Source organism: Rhinolophus sinicus, chromosome 3 (genome assembly GCF_057876585.1).
Source record: "Rhinolophus sinicus isolate RSI-liver-muscle chromosome 3, RSI-T2T, whole genome shotgun sequence".
In the NCBI taxonomy this organism is placed as follows: Eukaryota; Metazoa; Chordata; class Mammalia; order Chiroptera; family Rhinolophidae; genus Rhinolophus; species Rhinolophus sinicus.
Window position 1 is genome coordinate 62,933,710 of NC_142503.1, and position 21,573 is coordinate 62,955,282.

Here is a 21,573-nt window from a genome sequence, read left to right on the forward strand (position 1 = left end):
TTATTTTAAAAAGCATAATATTTCTTCTTTCCTATTCCCTATTTGCTGAACATTTGTCATTAACATATTAAATAGACTATGTGGCTGTACACTTAAAAATCTGTTTTCAAAAGGGAGCACAATTTTATCTGCTGATTCTATATATTTTATATTGTTATATAGAAGCTCTTTCAATAGTTTTGACTTTAAATTATAATTTAGGACAACTAAACACTTTATGATTTGAAAGAAAATAAAATTTTATCTGGCTGAAAATGTTGGAATTTTTATCATTATTTATCTGGCTGAATAATGATGTTGGAAATCTGAATAAAAATATGACAACATGTTTATAATTATTCCACCAGACAAAGATGTATAAGTGAGGGGACCAAAGGACGCAGAAAAGAAAGATCAAGACAGTGAAAAGATGAGGAAAAGTCAATTCAGATAAGCTTCATTATTAAAATCATCATGGAACAGCGGATACTGCTTACTGTTACTTTAATATCAATTTAGGGTACATGTTTTAAAACTAACGTGACAAGAGGGGGTTAAGACTTTCACAAATAATTCTTAAAATACTTCATATTGTGATTTTCCCAGGGATAAAGCCTTCCATTAGTTTATTTCCATTTAAACAAAAAGGAACCCCAAGAATCTTGGTTATGTTACCCATAGATCGAGTATCATAAAGCCAAAAACGCTCGGGAGCCAAAGCTGATACAAACCAGTGTGTTTTGTTAGTTTACTTTTTTTCCTCAGAAATAATCTTTGAATTAAGTAGATGTTTTGCTATGTTCAGAATGAATAGTTGCACAATTCAAATTGCTTTACTCAAACACAGCCGATAAAAAAGCAACACATTTAAATTAAAGAAGAAATCACTGCTGTCCAGATGTGCAACTGTGATGTTCAAAAATTAAAGAATGAAAATTGTCACAAAAGAATGAAGTTTCATATTTAATTTCATATTCATAGAACATCCAAATGTGTACAGATGCTACTTGGATACATAACAAACTTAATGCCTATTTCCACTCTAGAGATACAGAAGAATTTGGGGACAGAGGTATTCTTCAACATGGTCTGGAGTTCATTTATACCATTTTCTGTCACACAAACCAAGCAGAACATGCATTTGTGTGCCAATGGATTTATTACATGTGTAAGTATCATATGAAATTATTGAAAGTCTATGAACTGAAAAGATGCATATAATCACTTAGATTATTTCAGATCACTTGAAAGCAGCGGAGGTCAGGCTGAAAACTTTTGTGGTCAATAAGATCACTATAGGAGAGCTGTGCTGTCATTGTCACAACAGGACACCTGCTCCTTGCAAGATTTTTGAGAAGAAACTTTTGCAAAATGAATAGTGCAATTAAACTGTACATATAATTTACTCCACATTTGAAAGAATAATAAGACCCATAAACAGGTCTGGGATATACTGTTTCATCTAGTATATCTCAAAAGCAACTGCATGTAGGATGGCTGCTTAGCTTGATTCACGCTATTAAGGATTTGACCTTGGAGTATTTCAGCTACAGTAGTCATCAAGATAACTGAACCACTAGATGTAATAATAATTAGTGTGATAGACTTGCCAGTGAGGCTGAATATACTGCAATACAAACGAAGGCAGACTAAAAAGAAAAGCATTATTACTTACTGCTAAAAGACTTCCTGATTTTTACAGTCAAATACAATTATTTCTTCTTACAGAATGCATTTCCTTGGCTCATTCTGGGAAGTGTCGTGTTGTAATTTAGTCTGATTCTTAATAGGAAATGCGGCTTTAATGTGGCTATCAGATGACTTTTGATGCATGTCACTGATTACATACAGCCTGTATTCTGCATCATCAACAACAGCATTCTTATTTGCAGAATAATATGCTTTGCTATAAGGTGCAAGGACAGTAAATTCACTTTACTGGCCAAGAGTATGTAACCTTTTATTTCTCTAAGTGTCAGCTTAATATGCAGAAAACCCCTTCCATTAAGAAAGGCTAAATATAAATTCTATAATCAGTATAAGCAATTAAATGAATTTCTCCTTGTATTTCCTTCTCAGTATTCTTAAATGTTCATTCTTATACTTACACAAAGCACTGTGAAAGGAATTCTCAAGTTTATTTGAACTCTGTCTCCATCTAAAGGCGTCACAATGTATTGGATTTTTGCTTGCAGGGAAAATTCTAATCTAAGTGTCTTAAGGATATTGCATATTAATTTGATTCAGTAGGGAAAAATAGGTCAACGATTAACCTATAATATGCTTTTTAAACAATAATTGTTTCTTGAAACTATGTTATTTGTCAGGTTAAAAAGGAGTACACTAAAGGCCAAAAACTGGAATTTTTAATGTGCTTTGGAAATGACATTAAAAATAACTATTAGACTTACAACTAATCTGTTTCATAAGATTTAATATTTTCAAAGCAAAACATTTTTGTGCATTAATAAACATATTTTAAATAAAAAAGAGAAATTTGTACTTAAGTCTCTCTATATAAAACTAAATTTCCATTGCAGAGCCACAAATTTGCAAGAAAAAAGGCATAATTTTAAATGTTTCAAATTTTCAAAACCTAAGGAATTTTCATTTTTAAGTGTCTAATGAGGAGTCTACGTTATCTATTTAAAACATTTTCTGCAAAGCAAGAAGGAGCTGCTATGACTGTGAGAGTACCATGTCCTCCAATCTTCTCAAAAATGTACTTTTATCTAACCCCATCCGATATGTTTGGGAGCATTAAAGCCACAATAGACAAGAAGTTCTTTTGCAAGTAAATGTATACTTCAGTACACGCAATATAGGAAAATGCTACACTTTTGGAATACTAGGGACCTTCAAAGAACAGAATTTTTTAAAAAATCATTTACCTTGGAAATTAATATTAGCTAACTTTTGGACCATACTGTTAGGATTGATTCACTTTTTACAAAAATTCACAGCTACTGCCTATTTGAAGCAATATATTGGGAGTAGTGGAGGGAGTGAGGGGAATAAGTGGACGTTTGAAGAGAAAAATATTCTGAGGCTAATTTAATTTTTCTTCTTTTTTTTCTTGTGCCTAGAATATTTTGAAGCCTGAGAACATTATGTCAGAAAATCTAACTTTAAAAAGGAGAATGTTTTGAATGTCAAAAAAATCATATACTGTGTTTCCCCGAAAAAAAGACTGGGTCTTACATTAATTTTTGCTCCAAAAATGCATTAGGGCTTATGTTCAGGGGACATCATCCTGAAAAATCATGATAAGTCTTTTCGGGGAAACACAGTAGTTAGAAAACTTCAGTTTTTTTCCCCCCTTATTTCCCTTTCTATAAATAATAAATTTTTTTGATAAAGAATAATCACCTCACAAAAGACAGCCCTTGTAGGTTTAGACCTACATTTGAACTGGAAAGAATGTCTGTGGTGAATGGTGAAATGTAGCATAAAAGCCTGAATGGAAAGAATGTTCACGAAACCTCACACAAAACCTCTGTAACCGTTTTATCGTGAGCTTCCCACAATATAACACAAGAGCTCTATATTCTAAGAAAAGCTGACCTGGTCCACTTATCATTTCAGCTTTATGTAGTGTACAGTGTGATTGCTAAATTAGTGCATAATGCATTTACAATATTTATAGTACCAACATTTAGTTAAATAACCTTTATGTAAGATTTATGTTGATTTTTTTATTTCTCATTTAATGGCAAATTATGAAGAGCATGTTTCATAAAGATAATTCTCCATTTAAATTCATCAGTCCATTAAATATTAAAATTATGTTTCTGATGCAATTGAGAACAAATTTGTCCAGCTTCAGTGATTATTTGCACTCATAAAAATTAGGCTTGATTAATAAAATTTAAATGCTTGATTAAGTTGACATTTTCATGTTCTATTCTGATTTATTAAAATGAGTCCCTGTGCCCAGGCCTGGTATTCTAGTGTAGGTTTACCTTTCTCCTTCTCTTGGTCGACATCCAGAGTGGGGCTGTTAGGAAGAAGTATTTTGCTTTTGGGTTCAATGACAGTTTCAGGGAAATGCCCTGTTCTTCACTCACAGTGTCACCAGCCTTTGTGTTTATGCATCGTGCGTGGTGGAGATTTGTGTAACATTAATCAAGAAAAACGTTTGTTTCAAATATCTGTGGATGTGATCTGTAACACGGCACACATTTATGGTATTTCTGTAAAATTCAGTAACCAAGAAGCTTTTAATCTGTAGAGGATTGTTTATCTTCATCTGCTTTTTTTTGTTAATAAAAATATAGTTTTGATTTTTTGTGGAATTTCCATATACATAGCAGGGGTATTATGGACACAGGAAGTCCTTCTATCACTGCTGTTGTCTTTGTCTCCAAGCTCAAAACCAAGGATGACTAATGCCATGGAAAACCATCATCTTCAATAGTACTTACAAGGCGACAACTCTTCAAGAGAGGTAATGACATACTGTGTTTCCCCGAAAACAAGACCTAGCTGGACAATCAGCTCTAACACATTTTTTGGAGCAAAAATTAATATAAGGCCCAGTATTCTATTCTATTCTATTCTATTCTATTCTATTCTATTCTATTCTATTCTATTCTATTCTATTCTATTCTCTATTTTCTATTCTATAAGACTCGGTCTTATATTATAGTAAAGTAAGACCGGGTCTTATATTAATTTTTGCTCCAAAAGATTCACTAGAACTGATGGTCCAGCTAGGTCTTATTTTTGGGGAAACATGGTATAACAATTAGACTCCCATTATACCCACATTGGCTTATCCTGTTTTAGGTGCTTAATTGTCATTTATTGAGCACTCACTATATGCCGAACATAGTATGTTAACTGTCTCTTTAATCCTCACAAAACCTCAACAAGGTAGGGATTACCACATTTTAATTGGTGAGAAAACAGACTTAGGGGAATGAATAAATTTGTATAGCTAACAAATGGAAGGTCTGGAATTTAATTCCAGATCTTTCTAATTTCCAAGTTTGGGCTCTTAACCTCTACCAATTGGAAAGGGGTAGTACTAACACTTCTTTTAAAGATGTTTTTGCTGCTGCCCATTTGAGTGTAACTCACTTGGAAACTATTTAGGTGAGTAGTTTAGGTGAATTTCTCTCATTTAAGTATGCTACCAGAATATTCAGTTATTTTTTAAATAAGTGATATGGTATAATAGTTGTTTTCTTTTTCTTGAATGGTAAAATAAATATTCATTAACAGGTGACAGAAAATGTTATTTAAGTTTGGTTACCTACACATACAATTCCAGTTCTATGTACAGGATGGTGAAAAGGCTTTAAAGTTAAATGCTCTTGATAAATCTAACTCATGCAACACTAAAATAAAAATGAGTGAAAAAACTCTCAGGATTATTGTCTCCTAATAATAGTGGAATTATAAACATTTTCCACAGGCAAATAAACACATATCATTTGGTTTCTACTTTTAATTTGTTAATTGAGGTCTTGCAATTTTTTGTTACCTTTCTGAACCAGAGACAATAAGTCTGCACAAACGTATGAAACCTTCTGCCAATACCATCCACCACACAGGGTACGATGATCAAGGCTAGTTATGCAAACTAGTCATGAGGCCATGAGTTGCTTTGTTGGCCCTACATCCTATCTCCCTCACAATAAAATTTTAAAGTTTTGGCTACCTACAAACAGGGGAATGTAAAGTCATTCAGAAAGAATAAACAGGACATCGCTAGGAACAGGCAGGATAACATATCTACCTTGAGCGCTAAGACCAAAACTATTGGTATCCTTATTTTTCCTCCTCTCCTAAGTCTCATTCTTCAATTCCAGAGATGACAAACTTGAGGGGGCAGATCTTTTAAAGGAAGAATAGGCATAACAAAAACATTTGGTTGACATATGGGTAACTGCTTGGATCGGACACTTTGGAGGACCATCTAGAAGGTGAGTTTTTTGGATCTACAGGAGGCTTTGAGGGGAGTTTAGGAAGTTGATTTTCCAATGAGTTTCTGGGGCTCCAAGAGTCAACTGGTACTCAAATAAGAGAAAATCAATCATTTATGGGGGCAAGGTCTTAAGGTTTCCTTCAAGGATGCCAAGAAAATTTACTGGGTGGAAAAGGAGTTGGGTTTCAGGGCAGAAATCCTCTAAAAGCATGAAGAGCATCTCTATCTCATTACATTTTCAGACGGATCTTTGGAGAATCTGAGCAAGATGGAAAGGATTCAGGAAGATGGTGGGGGGCTAACATATAAGATTAACTATAAGCATCCTCTAACTTTAAATTCTAAGTCTCTTTCCTGAGTCCTAACAGACACAAAGCAAGTTTATATTCCAGTGAGGAAAATCTTTAGCAAGTTTTCTTTTAAAAATAGAAGTGTTATCTTTACATCTTTATATGAATTGACATGTCACATACACGTAACACTCATCTTCTACCATTCTACAATTTTATCCTTTCAATTTCAAGTTTAGTTGTACTTTGAGAATAGAGTAAAAGCATAACCAATAAACTGAAGACGTATTAAATGCAAACGTGGAGTTACTAAGTGAAAGGGACAGACTGAAGGATGGAATAAGAGCCATGGCCAAAGAGAAACCCTTGTCTTTGAACGTGCGGCACACATACATACATCTGGGATGATCCAAAGGTCTTTTAGCCACATGCCCCGCATGTTATATGCAGACTTCTATCATTACCCTTATCCTATTCATGCATTTGATTTAGTTATTTCCCTCACAACAACACAAACTGTCATGGGCAAGGACCAGGTCTAGTCACCTTTGAAAAATAGCTAGCACGGTGCCCATAAATGTTCAATAAGTATTTGTTGAATGGAAATAATTATGCATAAAAATTAGACAATTTTTTATTTGGAAAGAAAGAATGGATTATAAAACATTTACTCAATCATCAAACATGTTTTGAGCAACTATTATGCTGCTATGCCTGAGACATTCTGCTGTGTGCTGGGATTAGATACACAAATAGAATACAATTAGAGCAACCTTGGGCAAGTGGGGAAGACCCATAGTGAGCTGTTTATTAAAATACAGTAAGGGGGATACGGGAACTCACAGGGATGGGTTCACTTAACCTCTTAAAGTGTGTGTTGGTAGGGGTAGGCTGGTAGTAGAGGGTGAGAGTGGGAGGAAAGTCAAGGATGGCTCTCCAGATGAAATGATAAAGATAGCTGGTGCTACCCAGGCACATATGTATGAAACATTAAAACCTTAATGGGTGGCAAATTAGTATTAACTATCCAAAACATTCAAAAGGCATATACTCTGACCTGGAAATTCTCCTTCAAGGACTTTACCAAAGGAGATAACTAGAGACCTGCTCAAATATTTGTTTAACATTTTTTCCTTTATAGCATTATTTGAGATAGCAAAAACATTTGAAACAAACGTTTCTAAAATGAGTGTTTCATTAAGAATGCAGAATTCGGGCCGGCCCGGTGGCTCAGGCAGTTAGAGCTCCATGCTTCTAACTCCGAAGGCTGCCGGTTCGATTCCCACATGGGCCAGTGGGCTCTCAACCACAAGGTTGCCAGTTCAATTCCTCGAGTCCCACAAGGGATGGTGGGCAGCGCCCCCTGCAACTAAGATTGAACACGGCACCTTGAGCTGAGCTGCCGCTGAGCTCCCAGATGGCTCAGTTGGTTGGAGCGCGTCCTCTCAACCACAACTGGTTCGACTCCCGCAAGGGATGGAGGGCTGTGCCCCCTGCAACTAGCAACGGCAACTGGACCTGGAGCTGAGCTGCGCCCTCCACAACTAAGACTGAAAGGGCAACAACTTGACTTGGAAAAAAAAAGTCCTGGAAGTACACACTGTTCCCCAATAAAGTCCTGTTCCCCTTCCCCAATAAAAAAAAATCTTAAAAAAGAAAAAAAGAGAGAATGAAGTATTCATATGGTAAAAACTATGTAGTTATTAAAATTCATGTTGTTATCCAATAATTTGAGGGATACTTCAGATATGTTGCTGAACATAAAAAGTAGGTATACTAATAGTGCATTTAATGTGATTCAATTTTTGTAAAAAACAAAATATGTATGAGAACAAAGAAATATACATTATATTCGTAAATACATTTTTTTAAAGACAAGAGTAGATGGTGTAAGAGAGTGTATCGACTACTTGCATACATACTCCACACCAGATACTGCTGTCACCATCCCAGCCACCCTAGGTCCTCCTCTCCTCAGTCCATAGACCCACCATCCCTCAAAGCTACCCCTTCTCCCAAGGTGGAAAGTCCCTCCTTTACCCCCGCCTCCGCGCCTAACTAATACCTGTTTATAGAAGCCAAAAAGATCCTCTACAAGTTCACAGTGTAGGTCAAGAAGTACTCCAGTACAGGTGAACCCTTGCAAGAGAGTGCACCTATGTCTTTGCCAGCCCCCACAGGCTGCGAAATCCCTGTGAATTGGCTGCATCTCAATCCCTTCAAAGTGTGGCTCCTGTGACAAGGACTGCAAGCACTCTAGCCATCTGTCATGGTATGGAGCCACACACTGCTCCAGGGCCGGCTGACTGCCCTGTCTATCCACTGTGCCCACATGGCATCCGTGGAGCTAGAACACCACGTGTGGCTCCGCCAAGTATAAGATGCAGGCTGCAATGCCCTTCCCTGGACCACCACGTCTGTCCCACTCAGTGTCACTGCCTTTTCAAAAGCTACTCCCTTATTGTAGGCCTCTGTTTCCCCATCTATACAAACACGGAAGCAGCATTCCTTCCTTCCCCACTTCCTACTGTGTTTTATGGACCAAGTTGTTGCCTTCCTGGAGTGTGTGGAATGGGTACGTTGGAGGGGACGTGGAAAACACCCATCTGGGAGCAAGTAGGAACTGGGTTCTGGTACCACTGTGCTGTGTGAGTTCTTGCACGTGGCATAACCTATCTGAGTCTAGGTTTCATGCTCTCCCAAGTGTTGAATGGTTGCTTTAGGGTGAAGGAGATGACAAAAGAGCATGGCATAGTCTGGTTCATTTTGGTAGCTCTTCCCTTCTGTCCTTTACCCCAACCTTTTGCTGATTAAACACTCCACACTCAAAAACAACACACACACACACACACACACACACACACACACACACACACACACACAAAATCCTGCTAGAATACAGGGGAGATAAAGCTGACGCTATGGTTTAGCTTGGGCCTGCTCGCTCAGGAGGAGTCATGTACACATGCTTGAAGATGTGGAAAGACAAAAGAGCAGAGGGAGAGAGTCAGAATTTTATTTCAGAAGTATCACCTTCCTACAGGTCTTGAGGTAAGAATACAAGGTGTAATTTGGGGTAGGGTTGCCAGAAAAATACAGGTCAAATTAAATTGGAATTTAGATAAATAATGATTACTATTTCAGTATAAATATCTGTTGGTTATGAAATTCCAATTTAACTGGGCATCTGCATTTTTATTTGCTAAAAATAAGGTTACGGGCAATCCTATTTGGGGACAAACTCAGGAGGTTTTGGGGATTGGAGTTTGAGGGAATTCTGCAAAGTAGAAGGCTTGGTTAACTACTGAGAGGGAGGTGATGGTTGGGCGGGGGTGGTTCTAGAAGAGGGAAAAAATGTGAAAAGCCTGTTGGTCCATGTCCAGAGACTCACGTGGTGATAGTCATTAATGTGTGGGGAGACCAACCTGTACAGTGAGCAGTTGGCACAGCTAAGCAGTTGGTGAACAGTTTTGAGAGGGATCACAGGGGATGAACTTTACTACTGATATTTGATTGGCTGTAATTTCTACTTCTCTATGCTAGTGATTGTGCTGGAAAACTAAAGGTCTGGTTCTTTTCATGATCCTCCTTACATCTTTTGAAAGCTGATGACCTTCTGAAAAATTTGAGAAAATTGCTGTTGAAATAAGCAGGAAAGAGAAAAGAGTGAGCATCCATTTTTAGATGTGTTTACAGGCTGTATGACTCAGTGCTGCTTCTGTTAAAAGCAAGTATGTGGTCTTTTTTGGTACTGAGATGCAAATAGGAGGCTGTGGTCTATTCTACTTTCTGTCAATGATAAAGCCCCCAGTGGAAGTACGAGGGATATAATGGTATATCAAAAATGCTTTGCATATGTAGTCTCCTCTCAGCTCAGCTTTGGCCAGAATTTGTAGGTCTTGTTAAGAATATTTCACTTACTCAATAGTTCATTTAATCAAATATTTCACTATGGACTTCTTTGGAATGAGAGCACTGGCCGAGAAAACAAAATGAACATATTTGATTTATAGAAACTCAGGCCAAATAATCAGATGTTTCTTTTGTGGCTTGTATTTGGTGGACCATCCCAAACTGTCCAATCAACAGCATTTATGGCAGCAAAGAAAATTCTTGGGGTGACATCAACAGCATGGTGGCATGAGAAGACTTTTTGGTTTCTCCCCTAAAAGTTACACCAAGTTGGACAACTATAATTCAACAAAGAAATTCCTCAACATACAGACACGTGTGAGACATATGCACATGGAGACATCTGAAGGTGAGCATAACAGAGTGAGCAGGGGAGAGAGGATGATGCTCACAATGGTCCCACTGACTGGATAGCAGTGGAGGGTCGGATTACAGCATTCACTTGGCAGGTCACAAAGGAGCAAAAGTAACATTCCAGCCTGAGTGGCCAATACACATTGCAGATAAACCCAGTTGAGAGAACAAAGTCACATATGCATGAACCTGCCTCCCGAGCTCTGCTCACCTCTCCCTCACTCATCCACGGGGAACCAAGTAGAGGCAGCTGGGACACTTCAGATAGTATAGCACAGCTGGTGGTTTTTGGTTGCAGTAAAGCAACATCAGGAACTCACAGGCCCAGAGTCCCTTCACCAGACCCATCCCACCACAGGGGTGGTGCCCTGAGACTGAAGGAATGCCTACTTATTTAGGAAATACAGGGCATTTTCAATGGCCAACACAATATGGCCCCCACTGAGATCCTGGAAGTCCCAGTAGTACAGGTTAAGAGAAAACAAAAACTTGCACTATGGTATCATCTATTGGAAAACAAAAGAAAGACCTGTACTTATCAACGTGCTAAATTATTAAGACAAGAAACAGTACTTAAAAAAAATTCAATTCCTCAAATTCCCAGGCAGAGAAATAATTCATCAAATATCACCAATAACCAAGGTAACAATGTAGCTCAGAAAGAAGATGAAAAGCCTGCAGAAAACAAACTCAAAAACATTGAGGACTATGATTTAAATGACAGAATTCAAAATTGCAGTTCTGAAAAATTCAACAAGACAAGAAAACTCAGAAAAGCAGTTCAATGAGTTCAGGAATGAAATCAACAAACAAAAGGAGTACGTTACCAAAGAGATTGAAACTATAAAAGAGAACCAAAGAGTAATTCTAGAGCTGAAGAACTCAATAAATTAGATGAAGAATGAATTAAAGAGCTTAAAAATAGAGCAGACCAGATCAAAGAAAGAATTAGCGATCCTGAAGACAGAAATCTAGAAATGACTCAGGTGGAAGAAAACAATTGAGAGTTAAAAAAAAATCAGAGAAGTCTATGAGAACTATCTGACTCCATTAGAAAGAGCAATATAAGAATAATGGGTGTATCAGGAGAAGAGGGAGAAAACAGAGAGCCTATTCAAACAAATAATCAATAAGAGCTCCCCAAACCTATGGAAAGAGGTGCACCCTCGAATCCAAAAATCTAAAAGAATACCTAATTATCTCAATGCAAAAAGACCTTCTTAACACATTATATTAAAACTGTCAAAAATTAATGACAAAAGAACAATTCTCAATACAGCCAGTGGGGTGGGGGGAAGACTGTAACATATAAAGGAAACCCCACTAGATTATCGTCAAGCTTTTCAACAGCAACTTTATAATCTAGGAAAGAGTGGAATCAAATATTCAAAATATTGAAAGAAAGAAATCACCAACCAAGAGTAATATATCAGGCAAGGTTATCCTTTAGATATGAAGGAGAAATAAAGGCTTTTCTAGACAAACAAAACCTGAGGGATTTACCACCAGAAGACCTGAATTACAAGAAATGTTTAAAGGGACTCTTCCACCTGAAACAAAAAGACAAAAGAATACAAAACAGTGAGAAAGATGCCAAACAGACAGACAGTAGCAGGAATTTCCAATAGGATATTAAACACTTAATTATAACATGAAGGTTAAAGGTTCAAACAATTGAAAAAAACTATACCTTCTGCAATTTGGAAACAAATGCACATCATAAAAAGGGATTAATTTGTGACAACAAAAACATAAAATGGAAGTGGGAAAAGGAATCAGCCAGCACAGGTGGATGGAGATAAGATGCAATCAGAAGATAAAGGACTATTACACATATGAAACTTTTTTTTTTGGCATTAACCTAATGGTAACTACAAAACAAAATTCTAAAATGGAGACACACAACATACAAAAAAGAGGAAACGGAGGAAAATAAATCATAGAACATCATAAAAATAAAATAGCACACAGAAACACAGTGAAAAGAAACAATGGAGATACAGAATAACTAGAAAACAGAAGATAAAATGGCTGCAATGAGTCCTTACATATCAATAATCACCCTAAATGTAAATGGACTGAACTCATCAATTAAAAAGCACAGAGTAGCATGATGGATTAAAAAACAAGACACAACTATATGCTGCCTTCAGGAGATCCATGTCAGCTACAAAGACAAACAGACTCAAAGTGAAGGGTTGGAAGATGATACTCTAAGCAAATGGCATCCAGAGAAAAGTGGGTATAGCTGTGCTTATGTCTGACAAAATAGATTTCAAGATAAAAAAGATTAACAAGACAAAGATGGTCATTTAATAATGATAAAGGGAACAAGTCATCAAGAAGACGTAACACTTGTCAATATATATGCACCCAACCTGAGAATACCAAAATATATAAAACGATTACTAGCAGTCCTAAAGGGAGGAACTGACACACACAAAAAAAATACAATGACTATAGGGGACCTAAATACCCCATTGACAGCAATGGACAGATCAACCAAATACAAAGTCAAGAAGGAAATATCGGCCTTAAATAACACATTAGACCAAATGCACATAGTCGATATTTATGGAGATTTGCTCATCTCAAAACAACAGAATACACACTTTTCTTAAGTGCACATGGAACATTTTCACGAATACACTATATGTTGGGGCACAAAACTAGTCTCAGTAAATGTAAGAAGACTGTAATCATACCAAGCATATTATCCAACCACAATGGTATGAAACTGGAAACTAACTACAAGAAGAAAACAGGAAAAGCCACAGATATGTGGTGATTAAACAATATGCTACTAAATATTAAAAGAAGAGAGCAAAGGATACATAGAAACAAATGAAAGTGACAATACAGCATATCAAAATTTTGGAAATGCAGCAAAAGTGGTACTAAGAGGGAAGTTTTTAGCATGACAGTTCTATCTCAAAAAACAAGAACAATTTCAAATAAACAATCTAACACATTATCTTAAAGAACTAGAAAAGGAAGAATAAATGAAGCCCAAAGTTAGTAGAATGCATGGAATAAAATTTAGACTCTGGGTGGGGAACACACAATGGGATTTATAGATGATGTAATACAGAATTGTACACTTGAAATCTATGTAACTTTACTAACAATTGTCACCCCAATAAACTTTAATTAAAAAAAATTAGAGCAGAATTAAATGAAATAGAGAACAAAAAGACAATAGAAAAAATAATGACACCAAGAGCTGGTTCTTTGAAAAGATTAATAAAATTGACAAAGTTCTGGCTGGACTCACTGAGGGAACAAAAAAAGACTCAAATAAAATCAGAAATGAAAGAGAAGTTACAACAGACACCATAGAAATACAAACGACTATACAAGAATACTATGAAAGGCTGTACACAACCCAATTATAACCTGGAAGAAATGGACAAAGTCTTAGAAATATATAACCTTCCTAGGCTGAACCATGAAGAACTGAAAAATCTAATCAATTGATAAACAGTAAGGAGAAATTGAAAGAGCAATCAAAAACCTCCCCCAAAAACAAAAGTTCTGATGGCTTCACTGGTGAATTCTACCACATATTCAAAGGTTTAATCCCTATTGTTCTCAAACTCTTCCCAAAAAATTGAAGAGGGAATACTTCCTAACTCATTGTGGCCAACGTTACCCTGATACCTAAACCAGGCAACGACAACACAAAAAGAAAATTGCAGGCCAGTATCTCTGATCAACACAGATGCAAAATTCCTTAACAAAATACTAGCAAATTGAATACAATACCTTAAAAAGATAATACATCATGATCAAGTAGGGTTTATTCCAGGGATGCAAGGATGGGTCAACATATGCAAATCAATTAATGTGATACACCACATTAACAAAATAAAAGATAAAAATTATATGCTTATGTGAATCAATGTAGAAAAGCATTTGGCAAGATACAACACACATTTATGATTAAACCACTCAATAAGATGGGTATAGATGGAAAGTACCTTAACATAATAAAGGCCATATATGACAAACCCTCAGCTAATGTAATACTCAATGGTTAAAAACTGAAAGCTTTTCTTTTAAGATCGGGTACAAGACAAGGATGCCCACTGTTGCCACGGTTATTCAGCATAGTACTGGAAGTCCTAGCCAAAACAGTCAAGCAAGAGCTGAAATAAAAAGCATCCAAAATGGGAATTAAGAAGTAAAACTGTCACTATTTGCAGATGACAGTATTCTATACATATAAACCCTAAAGACTTCACCAAAAATACTATTAGAAGCAATAAACAAATACAGTAAAATCAGAGGATATAAAATCAATGTACAAAAATCTGTTGCATACCTATATACTAACAATAAAATATTAGAAAAACAAATAAAGAAAACAATCCCATTTGTAATTTCAAACAAAACAATAAAATACCCAGGAATAAACTTAACAAAAGAAGTGAAGGGCCTATACACTGAAAACTACAAGACATTGTTGAAAGAAATTGAAGAAGACACAAAGAAATGGAAAGATATTCTGTGTTCATGGATTGGAAGAATTAACATAGTTATAATGGCCTATTACCTAAAGCAATATACACATTTAATGCAATCAACATCAAAATCCCAATAGTATTTTTTTAAGAAATAGGGAAAAAAATCCTTAATCTTGTGTGGAACCCCAAAAGATCCCAAATAGCTGATGCAATCCTGAGAAAAAAAGAACAAAGCCATAGGTATCACACTCCCTGACTTCAAATTATATTACAAAGCAACAATAATCAAAACAGTATTGTATTCAGAAAAACAGACACAAATCAATGTAACAGAACCAAGAGCCTAGAAATAAACCCAGACAACTAATTTTTGACTAAAGAGCCAAAAGCATACAATGGAGAAAGGAAAGCCTCTTCAACAAATACAGATGGAAAAATTGGAAAGCCACATGTGAAAGAATGAAACGACTGCTATCTGAAAACAAACAAAAATTAACTCAAATTAACTCAAAATGGGTTGAAGATTTGAATATATTATAAAAAACAATAAAATACATAGAAGAAAACATAGGCATTAAAATCATGAACTTTGGTAGCAGAGGGGTTTTTGTGAACTTGACCAACCACAAGAAAAGTAAAAGCAAAAATAAATGAATGGGACTACATCAAATTGAAAAGCTTCTGCACAGCAAAAGAAACCATCGACAAAACAAAAAGGCAACCAAGCTAATGGGAGAAGATACTTGCAAACAATAGTTCTGATAAGGAGCTAATAGCCAAATTATACCCGGAACTCATACAATTCAACAACAAAAAATAACTCCAAACAATCCAATTTAAAAATGGGCAGACATTCCTCCCAAGAAGACATACAGATGGCCAACAAATATATGACAAGATGCTCAACCTCACTAGCTATTAGGGAAATGCAAATCAAAACCACTGTGAGACACCACCTCACAACTGTTAGAATGGTTACTACTAATAAGACAAGACATACGTGTGGGAGAGGATGTGGAAAAAAGGGAACACTTGTACATTGATGGCGGAAATGTAAATTGATGCAGTCTCTACGGAAAACAGTATAGAAGAAGTTCCTAACAAAATTAAAAATAGAGCTATCATATGACCCAGCAATTTCTCTTCTGGGGATCTAACTGAAAGATTTGAAAACACTTATTTGTAAAGATATACATTCACCCCTATGTTTACTGCAGCATTATTCACAATAGCCAAGATATGGAAACAACCAAAGTGTCCTTTGATGGATGACTGGATAAAAGAAGATGTGGTACATATACGAGTATACAATTCAATACTATTAAGTCATAAAATATGATGGAAAATTGCTGTTTGCAGCAACATGGATGGATCTTGAGAGTATCATGCTAAGTGAAATAAGTCAGACAGAAAAAGACAAGAACCATATGATTTCGTCCCTGTGTGGGATATAAAACAGAAAGCAACAAATGAACAAACAAAATCAACAAACTCATAGACAGACAAAAGTATGGTGCTTATCAGAGAGGAAGAGGTGGGGCGAGAGGCTAAAAGGGTCAAATATATGTTGAGAGAAGGAAACTATAGACTTTGGGAGTGAGCATACAACACAGCACACAGATGTTGTATTATAGAAATGTACACCTGAAACATATATGGTTATTAACCAATGTTACCCCAATAAATTATTTAAAAAGGAGAAGAAAATTCTCGCCTTACGAGCTTTATTTCTAGAGATAAGTGCTCTGGGCCTAATTGGAACAGACTCAACAAGAAACAATACTCAAAAAAGGACAAGAAGCATCAAGGGCTTTGCCATTTGAGGGAGCTAACATAACATTTCAGTACTTACTAAAGCATTTTAGCAAGCTGTCTTTGGCTCAATTTGTGTCACAGTCAGATCCTGAGTCAGAGAATGATTTCATTGATCTATCCTACTCTTCAGTCTTTTAATGTCTCCATTGATTAGGCAACTGAGATTGTTATGTGGGAGGAATATCATGACAGTAAAAGTGAATGTTCTTTTCAAGTGTAATTAAAAAACACTGTTGAAAAATTTTTGCACGTCAAAGATATTCAAAGACTTTCTTTACTAAAGTGAAGGATTCTCAGCTTTAATTTACTCCTCCCACATTCACCTGGGTGGATGAACGGTAGTCCTCCAGGTCATGAATGTGTTCAAAATTAATGGAGTCCCCTGGGATCAAACAGGTGACCAGCATTAGTTCCTGAGAGGTCACTGGGTATCTCATCAGAAGGAATTTGGGGTTATCTGGCATTCCATGTCAGGACCTGGACACTTAGAAAGTGATTCCTTGGGAAAGGCATGCCTAAGCGTATAGCATGAAAATAACCTGAGGTTTTAGAACAGGACAGAGCTGGCTTCACAGCCCACTTACTCTACGGAGCTCATTATTTATCCTCTTTGATTTGAATTTCTGCATTGTAAAATGAGAATAAAACCATGTCGAATAATGTACTTGATGTACTTATTGTAAAGAATGAAGAGATGATGTCTCTAAAGGGCTTAGCAAAATACCTGATACACAGAAGTTGCCTAATAAATACCTGCTCCGTTTCCCTGAATGAGAAGTAAGGAGGATATGGGGGGTTAAATGGGGGGAAAAAGGTTTTCCTTTAATCTGTCTGCTGAAAGGTAGAGTTAGTGCTACTGGTTTTTCCGCAACTCAAGGGAGAAACTAAAGGTGCCCAGGGAGACATGATGTACCAAAATATAGCCCTACAAAGACATGTGACTGACTGGTGGTAACTCGTACAGTACAAACTTCAGACAGATTGACAGACTCTAATACTCGCTCTGCCACTTTCTGTGTGTGTGTGTGTGTGTGTGTGTGTGTGTGTGTGTGTTCTGTGTGCCTTTGGGTAAGCTATCTAACCTCTCTGCCCTGTTTACTTAGCTATAAAGTACTAATAACGATACCTGTCTCATAGAGTACAATAGACCCCTGGTCTGCTTGGCCAAGCCATCTCTTTCATTCTCTGAGACTTGCTTCTCCTCTCTCAAGGAAGGGCTCTTGTGGCCATGCTTATTTCACATGAGTATGTCCCCTTGTCACAGAGGAAGAGACCGCGGGTCACCTGACTTAGGCCCGAACGCATCATCTGGGCTGACACAATCAGCTCCTCTCTCGGAGGACTGACTGACATGAAATAAAATGCTTAGGATGGTGTGTGCAGGGTGTAATGAGGATTCAGTAGTAAGTAAAGGCCACTTCCTGGCATCTCCTCTTCAACTTACAAAATTTCAGGGCACAGCAACTGTGATGTGGATAGTTGGTATAAACCTCATGGGCAGTACAGGGGCGGGTGTGTGGATTTTTCCCCAGGTTTTGGGGTGACAGCTCAAACCGAGAGACATTCCTATCTTTACATCCCCTTCATGTCAGAGACTTTTCTGAATGCAGCATGTATTAAACAGTTTTCTCTGAAAAAGCCTAATAATTCTCATGCTAGAAATTTTAATGTCATGATCCGAGAATAGGTGGATTCAGAGCTAGGACTGTTTATTTTTAACAAGTCCAAATGGGAATCAGCAGACGTGAAATACCATTTCTAACCCTGCCTCTTTCTCATCTACAGCAGTAGCCTCAGGAAGGGCTGTTTCCTTATCCTCTCAATGGGTTCAGCTCGTTAACGGCAGCACAACTCGCTTGGCAAGGATTACATCTCATTTTTCTCATTAACTGGAACAGGCACCGTGGTGGGGAAAAGGTAGGGGGTTTCGGCTCCTGTGATCTTAAGTCTCCAAAAAGGGAAATGGTCTTAACAAACAGTAAACACACTAAGAAATCCTTTCCTATTTCAGTATTAATTTCAACTATCAACCAATACGTTGAACACAGAATTTTTACCCATCTATGTACTTTTCATCTTTCACAGTGTTTCTTTTTTCTCTTTTAACTTCTCATGTAATAGAAATATTTTCTTACTTTGCTATACAAACTTGAAGGTCATTTTGATGTGTGTGTGTGTGTGTGTGTGTGTTTGTGTGTGTTTTATAATTTTCATCCTAATTGAATTTTCTCAGCTGAATGTACAGATTTTGTATTTGTGACAGAAAATTCATTCACATTCTCTCTCTTTCCCGCCAACACACACCCAAAACAGAAATGTTCATGGTTTGGCATTAGCCAACAGTGTGATTAATGCACTTTAGACACTCCTTAAACTTTTTACACATGCTGAAAAAATTCTGCATTGTTTTTTGATACCAATAAGGACTTAGGACAAAACACTATTCTTCCAGTGCTGTGCACTGCTCGGTAGAGTCACTTAGGCACAGCACGGCAAACCTTACCCTTTCCCTTAATTCACATACATATGTATGTATGTATGTGTATGTGTGAATATATATGCATATATGTATATGTATATGTGTATATAAAATCTGTAACCAGCAAGGTATAATCCAGGTCCCTTTTCAAAAGGAGCAACCAGTTCAAATGCACAGCTGGGTATGGCAGAAAATACATAATTAGACAAATTGGATTTAAGAATTACATAAGGTCTCAACTGATCCAGTGAAGAAGAAGCTGAATGAAACACTGTGATTGTTGCTCTGGTGCCTCCAAGAAACAGAATATGTGGATGTGTGTGTTTTGGGCAAATACAAGGCAATTACTGGGAATTATGGAGTGTAGCTGGCATTCCATGAAAATTAGACTACTGATGGGAATGTAAATTGGTACAGGCACCACGGAAAAGAGTATGGAGTTTCCTCAAAAAAGTTAAAATTAAGAATAAAATTATCATATGACCCAGCAATCCCTCTTCTGGGTATTTACCTGAAAAATCTCAAAACATTTATCTGTAAAGATATATGTACCCCAATGTTCACTGCAGCATTATGCACAGTGGCCAAGACATGGAAACAACCAAACTGTCCTTCAGCAGATGACTGGATAAAGAAGATGTGGTACATATAAACAATGGAATATTACTCAGCCATAAGAAAAGATGAAATACTGCCATTTGTGACAACATGGATGGATCTTGAGATTATTATGTTAAGCAAAATAAGTCAGACAGAAAAGTTGAAAACTCATATGTGGCATATAAAACTGAAAGCGACAAATGAACAAGACAAACAAACAAAGAAACAAAACTCAGACGCAGACAACCATTTAGTGGTTACCAGAGGGTAAGGGGGGGAGGGATGATGGTAGAAAAAGGAAAAGTGGGTCAAATATATGGTGATGGAAGGAAGAAGTGACTCTGGATGGTAAACACACAATACAATATATAGAGGATGTATTACAGAACTGAACACTTGAAACCTATGTAATTTTACTAACTAACGTCACCCCAATAAACTTAATAATAAAGAAAGAAAGGTAGACTATACAAGGTTTCACATTGGGCTGTGATGGGGAGTAAAATGTTGCCCATGGCTAAAAGGGCAAGTCTGTTAGAGATGGGCCTACAAGGAAAGATTCAGTAAATACTATTTTGGAGTTATATTTTTGGGGGAAAAAGAGGTAGGAAAATTTATATAATATGTAACTTTTCAATAGGTTTATAAAAATTCTTAAGAAATTTTACGTAGAAGGGGATAAATTATATATTATTATTTCCCCTCTAGAAGTGGATCTATCCAGCCAAGGCAGGTATACTCTTAAGACGATAACAAGGAAAGACTCTCGTTTCAGAATTTTTTACTAAAAATACTCAAACCAATGACGAAATTTGAAGATAAGCTCCCATATAGGATTAGGAAGCTAAAACTAAATTATCACTTTTTCCTATTTGGAAATAGTCTTACTTGCAAACTTGTCTTAAGGAAACTGAATGGAGAGTAGATGTTCTTCTCTTTCGACAATCTCCCTGACATAAATGGGGGGAATAAAGCAATTGTCTGAGAGTCCTATCTTCTTAAAGAAAATATCCTGGATTAATTGACAAAAGTACCTATGAGTCCCCATGACACCAATTATTATGGCATTTGGGGCTTGTCTCTCAATGTGCAATTTAAAATAATCCATAAAAGCCTTGCCAATAATAATAATAACTTCTTGTCTAGTGATGCTGCCTAACCATTAAAATCTCTAGAAGCAATCTCTTAAACTTTATGAAAAGCAATCTGTTAAACTTTATGAAAAGTATTTTGAACACCTCTAGTTGGCAAAACACATGACACAGAGGCAAGTGCGAAGATATACACAGTCCTCTCCCTCAAATTATAATCTAGTGAAAAACAGATAGGTGCGTTGTTGGCATCTCTGCCATGTACTTGGTGGTAGTGCATCAGGTAGTGGTGATAAGGAAAATTATTCTGAAGAGTGCATTTTGCTTGTGTTACCATTTGAAGTCATGGTATTTGTGTTATTTAAAAGGGAACTTCTTTCACAAGTATGTTTATACAACCATTATGATGCTAACGATTATAATAAAGTATTACTTGATACTAGTATGATGATCAAATAACTTTTCTGCATTATTATGGGCACACTAGTTGGCAAAAAGTCTTGATTATAAATCAAGTGAGACTTTTAATGGCAAGGAAAAAAAATCTATGTAATCTGATGAAGACATATAGCTACCAAATAGATTCTCATGTTTTACAAACTTTTAAATTCTTGTCAACAGCTGTCTGTCAAGTTATCAAATTACCAATGTCCTA

General features: G+C 36.5%; 1 protein-coding gene across 25 annotated transcripts in view; it reads right to left on the reverse strand.

Moving 5' to 3' along the window:
* Nucleotides 1-21,573, reverse strand: part of MCTP1 (multiple C2 and transmembrane domain containing 1) — a 491,550-nt gene that overhangs the window by 71,062 nt on the left and 398,915 nt on the right. The window lies entirely within an intron of this gene.